Source organism: Euwallacea fornicatus, chromosome 11 (genome assembly GCF_040115645.1).
Source record: "Euwallacea fornicatus isolate EFF26 chromosome 11, ASM4011564v1, whole genome shotgun sequence".
In the NCBI taxonomy this organism is placed as follows: domain Eukaryota; kingdom Metazoa; phylum Arthropoda; class Insecta; order Coleoptera; family Curculionidae; genus Euwallacea; species Euwallacea fornicatus.
Window position 1 is genome coordinate 4192537 of NC_089551.1, and position 13606 is coordinate 4206142.

General features: G+C 34.3%; 1 protein-coding gene across 2 annotated transcripts in view; it reads right to left on the reverse strand.

The window, feature by feature from the left end:
* The window catches only part of LOC136342272 (solute carrier family 7 member 14), a 45188-nt gene extending 34172 nt beyond the window's left edge, over positions 1-11016 (reverse strand). For both annotated transcript variants that reach the window (XM_066287914.1, XM_066287912.1), the window contains exon 1: positions 10763-11016. The gene's annotated coding sequence lies outside the window, so the exon portion shown is untranslated. The remainder of the gene's footprint in view (positions 1-10762) is intronic.
* Between the last annotated feature and the right edge of the window lie 2590 nt (positions 11017-13606).

Consider the following 13606-nt stretch of genomic DNA (forward strand, 5'->3'; position numbering starts at 1 on the left):
AAAAGACAATTTTTCGAAAAAAGACTCGATATCTCCTAAACCATAAAATATAGACATCTTAAACTTTATTTAAAAAAGGTTACAGTAGGCCAGTCAAATACAGGGCGTGCTATTAAAAAAATGTAACTTTTGAGAGCCATGCTTTTTTGAGCGATCCTGTAGGTCTCTAAAAAATTTTGAATATGCATATTTCGTAGCCATATCACGTGACATATTGCGTTTGGGAATAAATTTTAAATGGAACTCATTAAGTTATTTTATAATTTTGTTGGTTCCCCCTGTGCAATGGATACTTTTTCATGCGAACACAAAAAGTGAGTAGGGGTAGCTGACTGTGAACGTTGAAAATAATGCATTAAATGCCCTTTTTTTAACTAAAATTATAGGTGTTTGATTTTCTTTATATCGGGTTTATGAAAGTTATAAACGTGCTGCAATATTTTTATAAGCGCCGTATAAACATAGGTCCGGCAAGGTTTAGCTAATTTTGTTGACATTCGGCAACGCTATTTATAGTTTCCATTGTTATTTATGCGCCACTGACTATTTCAACTCTTTTATATATTTTTCGCATTAAGCAATTAAAATACGACTTTTTTCTCTCTTGAAGAATTTTTCACATCCTGCCTTGTTTTTGAGGAAAAAATAAAAATCACTTTATTGCGTGTCGATGGAACAACATAATAAAGAATTAAAACTGCCAAACTATCAAAAACTGGGGTGTGCCCGTTATTTGTTGCTATATCAATAAGTCTTCTTTTGATTTTTTCGCTCGTATTAACCGTTTACTATAAAATATTATAAATAAACATAAAATACGTCGCTTTATTTATTGCTGCAATGTTTCGAAAGTAACAAAAAAACTAAGAGTGCCGTGGAAGGAAAACAATTTACCAAAACAAATTTGACATTGACAAAACTGACATAACCTCAATCACTGTGGACGTATTTATTTGATCGTAATTGTTTAAAGTGTTTTCAAGAGTTTTAAGCTATAAAATTCTTTACTGACGTGAGAAAATGGTTTAGTTTACAAACGCAGAAATGACCGATAGCTATTTTGTTTATGGAATGTCCCAAGGCACTTCCAGAGCCACTAGACAGATTTATCAAGACATATCCTCATCGCCTTGTACCAAATAGACAAACATTTGTAAGGTCGGCTGGTGTTATTGGGAGCCCCGCAACAGTGAGAATAGTGAATGTGGAGTAAGTAGATTTTTCAAAATATCTAACCATAAAAAAAGTTTGAATCCCTGTATCTTGGAAACAAACTTATGTTTGTATAAACCTTTCGCCCTAAAATCTCTCAAAGATTCACCCGTTAAGATTGACCGCGCACTTAAAGAACACGCCGTATAAATAATAATATATAAAATATATAAAAAGATAATATACAGTCTGTCCCAGATAAGGATAAATAGCATGGAGATCTCGGAAACGGTAATAGATACAAAATGGTTTAAATTGGGAAAAAGTTGAGCAATTTAAAGCAAATTGATAATTTGTTTTTATACCGGCTAAATTCCGAATGGTTACGAAGACATCCGGAAAAAAACGAGTTTGGCGGTTTTCGTTATTTGCAAGTAACTTTTATACGGTTACAGTTAGAGGAATGATAGTTTTACATTATTAAGGTACTTTTTTGAGAGCTGCTTAGCAGTGTTTGCCAGTTCTCTTGTTAAATCCTTACTTTCAAAGAAAAATTGGCAAACTTTTAATTTTCATATAGGAGCGATATCGATTATTAAAATTTTCAAAATCGTCATAAAATTCCCTTTTCAGCCATGCATTACATTTAGCATTTTTCTCAGAAACTCTATGAATCATAGCTATTAAAGCATTTTTTGATAAGTCAGCCAATGATTTTGACTTATAGTAATGGTACACATATAACAAATAAATGAGTCCTGTGGAAACGTTACAATTATTTAAAAGCTATGAAACCTTAAATTTGTTTGACATGTGCATAATTATGGCCCAAATTGCTTCTCTAATGAAGAGAAATTTGACATGTTGATGTTTGATGACGTTTTCACAGCATTCATTTATTTAATATCTACCATTACTATAAGTCAAAATCATTGACTGACTTATCAAAAAATGCTTTAATAGCTATGACTCATAGAGTTTCTGAGAAAAATGTTAAACATAATACATAGCTGAAAAGGGAATTTTGCGACGATTTTGAAAATATAAATAATCGATATCGCGCCTATATGAAAATCAAAAGTTTAAAAATTTTTCTTCGAAAGTAAGGTTTTAACAAGAGAACTAGTAACACTGCTAAGCAGTTCTCAAAAAAGAACCTTAATAATGTAAAACTATCATTCCTCTAACTGTAACCGTATAAAAGTTACTTGCAAAAAAACGAAAACCGCCAAATTGATTTTTTTTCCGGATATCTTCGTAACCATTCCGAATTTAGCCGATATAAAAACAGATTATTAATTTGCTTTAAATTGCCCAACTTTTTCTCAATTTAAACCATTTTGTATCTATTACCGTTTCCGAGATCCCCATGCTGTTCATCCTTGTTTGGGACGTACTATATAGAAGATACGAGAGCGGGTAACTTGGGGCAAAGTTGCGCAATTTCGAGCTCAGGAATGTACCAATTTTAATTTTCATCAATTTCGATGGTTTGTGGAGATATTGGAAAAAACGTAACATTTTAGAAAAACGTTTTCGATAATTAAAAATGGCTTCCTCTTTATCATCGCAGCTTTTCCTCTTCTACAACCGGGGGAAGTCGTATCTAAAATACGATATTTCGATTGTCGACAACCATCGTCAACTTTGTTTTTGCTTAGAAAAAAGGTCATTTTCAATTTCCAGATTTCTGAATTCAGTTTTTTTATTCTGATTAAGGTGATGTATCGCGTGTTAAGATTTAGTCCGGCAGTTTGCTATAACAATGTCAAAGAACTGCGCAACCTTGGTGTCCACGGTTGAACTCCCTGAAACGGAGACCCTGTGTGGCCTCGTAAAAAAAAAATAGTGAATGAGAAGGCCCACAGGTGGCTGCACGCAATGCCAATGGCTTGTTACAGTGTTACATAAGGCATTTTCTCTGCGTGCTTTTTCCCTTTCGAGAAAACGTTTCCGGCCCGGTTCCGCAATACACGTTAGCAATTCCCTTCAGGGCTTTTTGAAATTCTAATAACCTTCTATAGAAACATGCAAAAAAGTTAATACTGTCAGCAAAGTTACATCCCGAGCAAGCGTTAGTCGGAGAATATCAATAGGGCTTTGTGCCAGGTGAAACTTGCCCAATTTTTTCCAACGCAGGTGACCTAGTTTACTTTTATTTAGAACCGTTCCATATCTAGGAATGGAGAGTGCAACTCTGGAACGATAAGCCAGCACAGGCTGTATTTTGTCGCGGCAGCCTGAAAGTTTTAAATTGTGGGGTTCAAAAAAGCAGGGATAAAGTTAAAGTTGTTTGGTAAACTCTAAAATTTGTTATTGTTCCGTTCAAAGTTCAAGTCAACGATAACTTCGAAATTTGTGAGTGTCGAGCCTGTCGGAATGTCACGAACACGACTTAGGCTAAAGTTTGTTGATTAAATACTTTTGTCATGAAATGCACATCCCTTCAGGACACCTCCACAAAACTGCTTACGATGGCTATTCAGTAGATGAACAAAGCGAATTCTGGCTCAATAACATTGGCGTTAGCGTTGTAGTTTATACGCTAACGTTAACGTTATTTATTAATGACGTAATCTTGGTTAGAAATAATTTAAAATGAAACTTTTTTTATGATATGGTCGGGATCGGACTCTTTTTTACCGCTGTGACCCCGATGGAAATACTGCACGCCATGGGCCCAACGGACCCGGGTTCGATCCCAATCATATTATAAAACTTTTTGTTATTTGAAATTAAATTTAACAATTATTACGTCATCAAAAAATAACGTTCATGTTAGCGTATAAACTACAACACTGACACTAACGTTATTGACCCAGAACCCGCCTTGTTTATCTGCCGTATTCGCTGGACACTAAGGTGATTCAAGCACGTTCGACATAAATAGTTCCATTAAACTTCTAAAACATATGCTAACCCTTGCCCTCCCTTTAAGGGTGCATTTTTCCGTTTAATTATGGAATACAATAGCGAAAGGAACATCAGACGTTCGGCGCTAGCACTCAGCTTAATGAGTTTCTAGTTTTTCACGTAATTGGATCCATTTTTCTCGCTGAACTGGATTTGTGTTTGGACGGCCGTCGGTTCAATCGAGCTTTGGCATTAGAGTTGCTGGACTCAATTCCGAAACGAGACAAATTGGGATTTAATTTTTAAGACGGTTGCAATTCTAAATTGCAGTGTCAAAAAGTGTCCCGACTCGCTAGATCCGGTTTCTCCATCAGGAATGGGGTGAATCGATACTCTTTGTTGTCGTAGGACACTAAATTTGGAACAGGAATATCTATTTTTGGAAGGGGAATATTTCGTGCGTCATCGAGCAACGTGTAACTGTTCGAAACAGAGATGCTGTTCCATTTTCGACAAAACACAGGATGTGCCGAAGTAGAGATTACATGCACCCCACACATTGTTTCTTAGCATTTTTTACGGCCCTTTTATCAAGCGCCCCTAAAGCTAGTCCTATTTCTTTTTACTTCTTCCAGCTAGTGTTCGCATGATATGCTTCTTGTGTCAAATGCAAAATAAAGCGTATATCACATTTTACCGAATTGAACTTCTTTATATGAGAAATTTTTAGGTTACTTTGACGAGGATTTTCCAGAACTAATATTTCCAGAACTAATATTTCCAGAACATATCGCGAAAAGAAACAAGGAACAGCGAACTTTCGCATAAAAATTTTACCATTGAAGTGTTCACCATTTTGTGCAATTGTAAGTTGGCAAATTGCTGTTTCCTTTGAAGGGATATTACAGTTCTCACCTCTGCCGAAAAGATAGAGTAAATTACGTATTTTCATATAAGGATTATAGCGCAGAGGCACTGGCAAAGGATCAAAATGTATATGATCCTAGAAGTCAGTGATTTAGAAAACCTTTTTTTGCCAATTTAGGCATCTTTAAATTGGGAATTCGTAAATTGCTTTGAAAAGATCTTACAAAACTTCATTTTATAGAAAGATTAGAGACAAAAATGCTCTTGCATACGAAAATTATACCATGAATATACCGATAATGAATTCGAAGTTATTTTGTTCAGTTTTTAAAAACTAATTGAAATGAAAAATAACCAAATAACTGAAAAACAGCCTCAGATACAAATAACGACTCGCACAAGCTTCCAAATTGAATAAAGAATACAATTTCGGAGTACAAACTATCAGTAGTTTCACCTAAGAAAAAAATTGAGACGGCTGAATAGGGTCAAATGTACTAGCGTTTCTGTAAGGTCATTTTGTCGTCAGAGATTAGTCATGCGCCGGCGTAATTGGGGCATTATAGGTCGTAAAGAACAAGGAGGTGGCGTTACTTCCTCATCAATTAGGTCATTGTTCAACACCTACAACATATCTATTATTAAAGTATCTTCAACTTTCGTTAACGAGACCTTTTTAAAATCAAATTTCGTTTCAAAGTATTTTTTCTCAAATTCTCTTAAACTTCCCTTATTATCTTTTTGGTTTTTATTAATTTTGGTAATTACGTTAATAAAATTTTATACTCTTAACTGGGACATGATTTTTTTTAAATCCCTTTTTCTGGAAAACATTAAGTTCAAGAGAATTTTAGAGAGAGTACCTTTTTCTTTTAAAAACGGTTGCTTTTTACGAATATGATCTTTTGTGTCAAAATTTTATATCGTAATACAAAAAATGAGCATGTGTACGTCCCCCCCCTCTAAAATAACGTCACGTCATTGATTATTTACAAATTTTGCTTTTGGAAAAGTAGTCCAGATCCAATTGTATATTTATCTACGAAAATTTAATAATTTGTGACTTTCCAATCACGAATTAGGGACAAAAAAACACTTTACCCACCCCAACTTTCATTCGTCATAACCTTCTTAAAATTCAGGAAATAAGTACTTAAAATTTGGTCTTATACTAACGTGTAGAATACGCCCCTGAAGTAGCGGGCCGTATTACTACCGAAGCACACGGATTAAAGTTTTATCATTGCAACGTTCCCTTCACCCTACACAGAGTTATTCACCCAACCCGTTCATTAAAAGTTTACTAGGATTTAAAAGTGATACAAATTTGAAAACTTTGAATTAAATAAACTTCGACGTGTACTATTAAAAAAAACAAATTTGACTTCTGTTACTTCCAATTCGACCAGAAATAGCTATCAACTTGCTTATTTCAAATGGGACCTCCAGTATATTATTTCATTTTTAGTTTTTATCTAATATTTAAGACACATTTTCTCTATAAGATCATATACTTAACACTTACCGTTTTTAAGATATTTGACTTTGAATTAAAAACGTGCCACGGAAGGACCAATTTTAAAATCGCAAGTTGACGCAGTTATTATAGACTTAATATTCATATTTTGCAGCATTTTCCTATACCTATTCCAAACCATTTTCGGAATAATTATGTTTTATGTGAAACTAATAATACATACTCGTTCTGGTAAATTTTTAATCTTCTCGTAATTAATTAAAACATTGGCGTATTTTCACGCATCTAAGCAAAGTTCAACAACATCCGCAGAAAAGGATTTGGGAGTTTCAGTTTCATCTATTCAAACAATTTACCAGAACAAATATGTACCACTAATTCTTACATGAAACTTACTTATTTTGAAAATGGTTTGGAATAGGTATAGGTGACTCGGATACAGCTCGATAAAGAGTTACATTATCTACTTGATATTGCTTAAAGTTCTGAAAGTTCCTAAGTTAAAAAATAGAGTTCTAAAATGTCGAAAATGTGGATTTTAAGAGCTAAATTTTGGACAGTGTGTATAATACCAAGCGCTATAAAGATTATACTAAAAGTATAAACTTAAGACTCTGTATTAAAATTATGTAAAATATAAAGATTATGTCTTTAATAACTGCGAAGATATATAATTTTAAAATTGGTCATTACGGAGATACGTTTTTAATTTAAAGTCAGTATATCTCAAAAACAGTAAGGGCTAATTATAGGAAATTATATATACAGGGTTATTCACGCTATACGGCTCGGAATATTGTGGCCAAAATACGAGGTTTTCTAAAAATTTTTCTTTTGGGTTATATGGGGATCTATTATGGCTACTTTTTAAAATTATTTTCATATTATACAGGGTGTCCCAAAAGTGCTAAAAGTATCAAAGTTGTGTTTTTTTAAATGGAACCCCTTGTATATTGTTGCATTTTTGGATTCTCAGATCAAAATAAATGTGTGTTTTAATAAGGTTTACAATACCTAGCACTTACGGTTTTTGAAATAATTTAAATTTTGTAAAAATTTGGCCTAATTTTCATATTTTAACCACTTAAGCAGTATTTAAGTTATGTAAGCGTAATTTACAGTGTAGTGTAATAATGGATCATACTTTATATCCCAATCATGAAAAACTTGCCAGCTTATACAGGGTGTGCAAAAATTAAAACTATTCAAATGAGGACTTTAAGTGGCTATAACTGGATTAATTTAAATGCAATGCCATATTTTTTAACTTACCAGGATATGTAGTTTTTAAATACCCATCGAATGGTACTAGGATGTTCATAGCTAAGTCTTCGCGTTTTTGCAGAATGCACTAAATAATGGCTCCTTGCGCCATTTGGCGTCTTTTAGTTCAAAGTTCTAAATCACATATCAAGTATAACATAAAACGGAAACAAAATATTTATTACAGATGTTCGAAATGTCGACGAAGAAGCCAATAAACAATTCTTATGACATTCTCCAAGAATAAAAATCATGTCAATACGCTCTTCTTTTGGATAAATCTTCATTTTGACTATTTGCACTCGTTATAACACACACGCCTTAATCGGTAAAAACTAAAATGATCTTGACATTAGAGAGGATTTTTAGAGTAATAGAGAGTTTATGGGATTCGGGGTAACTTAAATACCCAATCAGGGGATCGGTACCCATTAACAGGGTCAATCCACAGTTGGTAACTTTTTAAATCCTTAAACCGTATCTTGAGACAAAGGCAAAAATTGAGAATTTACGGGGAATTGCAGCTGTAAAGATTTTGACCAAATATGGATGAATTTAGACCTTTGTCTTGATAAGGATAAAAGAGTGAAAGTTCCTTTATGCAGGGGAACCCTTACAGGAAGAAAATGGGTTCCCAACATATGGTCATCACGGACATGATCGGACGGATTGCATAGGCATAGGCGTAGCCTGAGGGTACATTACACACTCTAGAAAAAAAGTACCTTTGCAGACTAAACAAAAAAATAAACTAAATTAACTATCTGATATTTTGAAATATCATAGGCAACTAGATACATTGGAACTTTGAACTAAAAGACGCCAAATGGCGCAAGGAGCCATTATTTAGTGCATTCTGCAAAAACGCGAAGACTTAGCTATGAACACCCTAGTACCATTCGATGGGTATTTAAAAACTACATATCCTGGTAAGTTAAAAAATATGGCATTGCATTTAAATTAATCCAGTTATAGCCACTTAAAGTCCTCATTTGAATAGTTTTAATTTTTGCACACCCTGTATAAGCTGGCAAGTTTTTCATGATTGGGATATAAAGTATGATCCATTATTACACTACACTGTAAATTACGCTTACATAACTTAAATATTGCTTAAGTGGTTAAAACATGAAAATTAGGCCAAATTTTTACAAAATTTAAATTATTTCAAAAACCGTAAGTGCTAGGTATTGTAAACCTTATTAAAACACACATTTATTTTGATCTGAGAATCCAAAAATGCAACAATATACAAGGGGTTCCATTTAAAAAAACACAACTTTGATACTTTTAGCACTTTTGGGACACCCTGTATAATATGAAAATAATTTTAAAAAGTAGCCATAATAGATCCCCATATAACCCAAAAGAAAAATTTTTAGAAAACCTCGTATTTTGGCCACAATATTCCGAGCCGTATAGCGTGAATAACCCTGTATATATATATATATATTATACACTAAGGATCTCATTTGAAATAAGCAATTTAACAGCTATTTCCGATCAAATCGGAAGTAACAGGAAGTTCAAAATATTGTTTTTCATAGTACACTTTGAAATTAACTTAAGTTTAAGCTTTTAAATTCGTATCACTTTTAGACCTTAGTAAAGTTTTAATGGACAGGTTGGGTGAATAACCCTGTATATACAAATTCCGGAATCGTTTGATAGTTGTGCAGCCCCGAAACATCTACTACTGAACAAGGTGTTGAAAATTTAAACATCATTAACGTATTTACTTCTACAATTGAAAAATCCATTTAATTCTATTTTTAACTTTGAACATTTAGAAGCATTTATTTACTCAAATGAACCATTTTTTCATAAATTCAATCGTTCATCACATCAATCACTTTCCAAATTGATTAAATTTGTAAACTGCCATTCCAACAAATCTGTTGCACGTTTAGACCTTTCAATGCATTATAAAACTCGCTTCCCTCATCGATTTATAGAATGCGTCGCACGTCTTCATTTCCTAAATTCCGGACCTAAAGGGTTTTTCGTTTATTTGTCGTTCCTTGACCCAATTCGTAAAGTCGCCGAAGCAGTCCTGGTCTTTGTTTGCTCTTTCTGTATTGTTTTGTATATTATTCTTGTCGGTGACAAAGTAATATTTTTGTGCTTTTGCTGGCAACTTGTTGTATTTCAGTCGTGCACAACTACTTGTTGTTAAACCTTTGATGGAAAAAGGCTCTAGGGGGCCACTTATTTGCTCCCTGTGGCACTACTTGTAATACGATCTCAACCAGTTCAATACGCTAATCTGGCCCTCTAGAAAGCAGTTCTTGCATAATCCACGAAGATACGCACACCTTTTAGGGCCGAAAAGAAACCAAAAATTATCTTTTTCATATGAATTGAAGATCTAGATTGTGAAAAATTCAATATTATAGGTTTTTTTGTGGTTCTTACAAATTGAATTTTATTGATCTGCATGGAGAATTTTTCGATTTACCGATAAAAGTTCTAACCCAGCTCAGTGCTTTCTTAAAAGTCATTTAATTGGTCTTAGACAATTGACAAATGTACATAAGAGCTTAGAATGTCCCAAAGGAGTCTTCTAAGCCGTTTTGTTTGAAAGTAACTAATTCGTAAATTTTATTAGGTCTCTAAGGGAACTTTTGGCTTTCTGTGTAGCCAATTAACTGAGTCCAGCACTTTGACAAAATTCTTCTCCTATTCATATTTTCAATATCTGACGAATATATGTCAAAGTTTAGACAGTTGTAAAATGAAGCTTCTAGATTTTTTTTATAGATGTGACACATTTCGAATTTGATCCTCAATAACGGACTGTCGACCTGGGACTCTTGTTTGCAGACCCACGTCCAGAAACTATGCCACCTTATTCTCCCCCGTGCTTTACAGAATGCGTCGCACAGCATCGTTTTTCAAATTCTGGACCTAAAGGATTTTTCGTTTATTTGTTTTTCCCTGACCCAATTCGAGAAGCAGCCCTCTTCTTTGTTAGCTCTAACTTTAGCGTTTTCTACATTATTCTTTTTCAATGACATGGTGCTTTTTTGTGCTTTCGCGTGCAACTTGTTGTGTTTCTGTCGATCGCAACTACGTGTTGTGAAAGCTTTGATGAAAAAAAAGGTACATTGAAAAAATCAGATGTAGGTATGATACATAAAGGGGACTTACTTATTTGCTGTCTGTGGCACTACTTGTAATATAACCTCTACTAGTTAACGGCAAATAAGCTAATCTACCCTCTAAGAAAGCACTCTTTGCTGCGGGTTTTTACATAATCTACGACGGCACGCACATCTTGGGGTTCGGCTTCTCGAAACTAACGCGTTCCAGCATGGAACTGGATCATTTAGACGAATGGAAAAAGGGAAAAGCGACCCCGGAACGGCGATCTTAGGGCTGTGGTCTCGCACTGAGGGATGTTCGGCCTTTGTGGCGCACCGTATCGACCGATGTTGGTGCGCATCCGCCATCGACCTATCAAAAAGGCGCTCACTATTCATTTCCCGGTTTGTTTAAACGTTTATTTCCTATCTACATATCTTGTCGATGATAAGCTGAGCCATAAGAACTGTGTGGAGATGAACCTGAATTCAATTTTATGAAAATAGGCTCGCTGGTGCCCCTCACTTCTCCGCGCTATGATCCCGTACATTTTAACACAATTATGCAGAATCTGTGTGTCGCCGTCGTGTCGACCGGAATGCGTTTCTCTTAATTAACCTGTGGCTTCACCAGCCATATTTCATCAACAATTAAAAGGAAATTAGTGAGGCCTTCAGGGATGAAGAAAGACATTTTAATAAGAAATTTTCTGCGAGGTCTACCTGGTTCTGGGAGGAAGTTTTGATTTGTCGAAGTTACGAGTCGCGGTTCAGTTCCCAAAATACTGGAATCAGGGAAATACCCGAAATCCAGAAGCTTCCCATATTAATTTTCATTTCCATACTACCTTGTCGCCTAATTTGTCAGAAAATTTTTGACGGGCTCTTTTAAAGACTTTCGCATTCGATTTACCTCCCCATCACACCAGCCTCCACGCACATACAAATTGCTGGAACGAGTGTGTTAATGACGACGATTAATGATAAAGATTATTATTAATATGTCTGCTTATTACTAGGCGCATTATAGCGTTCGTTGGAACATTATCGTGTATTATTGAAAAGATCCACTATTGGGGTTCATTATTGAATTATTTTATATGGTACATTAATGAAACGTTTTAATGATTACTGGCTAAAAATATATTAATAATATCATTTAAGTCAGTTATGTTACCGAATTCTTGCAGAGTTAATTTTGGGTTGTGTCTTCTCAGGGGGAACATCAGTTTGCGCTCGTACGTTAAATAACTGACGAACATACAGGGTGTTTCAAATTAGGAAAACAATCTGCTAACTACAGATTCCTTGAGCGAACATAATTAGACTTTCCTTACGCGACTTTTTTCTTTGGGGCTTTATAATCATTAAGGAGAGTGTTAACGTTGTTAAAAAATAAATTTTGCTACCTACTTCGGTGTTTCTTGACATATTTTAATGCAATTCTGCAGTGATATAGAATTTGTTGAACACTTTTTTTACAATTTAGGCAAAAAAAATTGAAAACAGGGTGTCGAAAATTGCGAGTCATGGACAAGACTACCACCCCCCCCTCCCTAAATTTTTTTTTCGCACATCAATGGCGTACGTGTTTAATTTTTTAAACGAAATATCTATCTTTTTTTTATTTTTGTCAAATTTTAATTTACTACTCACTGGAAAAAATATTCTAGCATATCGTCTTTCATTTTATGGTACCCATTTTTCGTTTATATCGGGAACATGTTTAAAAGCACAATGTAATGTCATATGACTGTCTTAAGATTTGTTTAATTCATAGTATGAAAGTTAAGGTAGTGTTTTTAAAGACGCGTTCCTAATATCAAAGAAAAAATGGCTACCATGTATTGAGAGTTAATATGCTGGAATATTTTGTGAAGTAAGAGATAAATTAAAATTTTACAAGAACAAATAAAGTAAGATAAAGAAACATTTACTTTAAAAAATTAAACACTTTCACCATTGGCGTGCGAAAAAAAAAACTTGGGAGGGGTGAAACGTGTCTACGATCCCCCATTTTCCCTACTTTCGTTTCAAATTTGTTTATCCAAATTATAGGAAAAATACATCTCATCGAACTCTGCCTCACTACAAAAATGTATTTAAATGTGTCAAGAAACGCCGAGGTTATTAACGAAATTAATATTTATTTAAACAACTGCAACACTTTGTATAGTGAGTAAAAAGCAGTAAAGAAGAAATTCGCAAAAGGAAAGTCTAGTTATTTTCGTTTAAGGAATCTGTCGTTAGCGGATTGGCTAACTAATTTGTAACGCTCTGTATAGTCCATCCCAAATGTTCAGAAAAACTTTTCACCTTTTGGGCGAGCTAAATTATTGTATCAAGCAAAGTACTACCATGAAAACCTTCAAACGCAACTCATATTTCTAGTTCATTTGAGATTGAGAAGTTCATTCAAAGTAATCCAGGACAGCAATACTGGAAAAACCTCCAAACTGAGTTCATTTGATATTCTTTCATCGACATCAAAACCTAAAAGTTAAACTCCTAGGTCTTTTTAAATGGTTGTTCGTAATATGTAGGGCGTTAACGAATACGTGTTACATACTTATAGGGCATACAAGGGGATTGAAAATTAATAAACTTTTATTAATAAACTCATATGCGGAAGCGCACCGCTTTCGAGCCATGGCTAGATTTATTAGTGATGCTCATATTGATTCAACACGCCTAATAATACTCATAATAATTTTTTATACTGTCAGTAACTGCAATAATTATTTAAAATGGCGACCACCAACCTCAACGCACGCATTGCAACTGCGTATCATATTTTGAAACATTTTTTCTAAGATGTCAGGCCTCGTTTGTATTTCTTACGCCGCAGCCATAATACGTCCTAATAGATCTTCCCCCAACTCGACGGGTGTCTCATAAACAGCATGTTCCC